This window comes from Mastomys coucha, unplaced genomic scaffold (genome assembly GCF_008632895.1).
Source record: "Mastomys coucha isolate ucsf_1 unplaced genomic scaffold, UCSF_Mcou_1 pScaffold5, whole genome shotgun sequence".
NCBI classification, from domain to species: domain Eukaryota; kingdom Metazoa; phylum Chordata; class Mammalia; order Rodentia; family Muridae; genus Mastomys; species Mastomys coucha.
Window position 1 is genome coordinate 53,181,061 of NW_022196911.1, and position 645 is coordinate 53,181,705.

At 41.1% G+C, this 645-nt stretch overlaps 1 protein-coding gene across 2 annotated transcripts in view; it reads left to right on the plus strand.

Annotated features, from left to right (window-relative positions):
- Window positions 1-645, plus strand: part of Cnot8 (CCR4-NOT transcription complex subunit 8) — a 10,249-nt gene that overhangs the window by 418 nt on the left and 9,186 nt on the right. The window lies entirely within an intron of this gene.

Genomic DNA, 645 nt, shown 5'->3' on the forward strand with positions numbered 1-645 from the left:
AAGTGCTGGGATTAAAGGTGTGTGCCACCAACGTTGTTTTTGTTTTTTAAGGACAGGGTTTTTCTGTGTAGCCCTGGTTATCCTGGAACTTACTTTGTAGGCCAGGCTGGCTTCAAACTCAGAGACCTGCATCTGCTTCTGAGTGCTGTGTTGAAAGCGTGCACTCCCACCATGCCCTGTGTAACTTGCCATTTTTAATGTCATGTTAAGGGTTCAGGTCAACAGGTAGTGTTTTCTTTGTATAGAGAGAGCAAACTTGACAAAGGCAAGTGTAAGCACTCCATAGATAGTGGATGCTGAATGCGCTGACTTTTAATGAAGTTATGGTAAAACTCTGGTTTGTGTGTGTGTTTTCTGACATGGTCTTGCTAGGTAGCCCTGATTGATCTTGAATGGACTTAGTATGTAGTCCACGCTGGTCTTAAACTCTCCATCCTTCTACCTTGGCCTCCTGAGTGTTAGGATCATGTGTCTAGGTCTCTGTATCTGACTAAATTATAATTTTGATGTGTTTGATTTGTTGATATTTTATACCACAGTGTAAACTTAATGTGACTTCATACTGTCTTTATATCTAGATTGGATCCAGTGTGGACGATTAAATTAAACAGAAGGAGGCTTGTTCTTTCACATAGTTGGCTCACA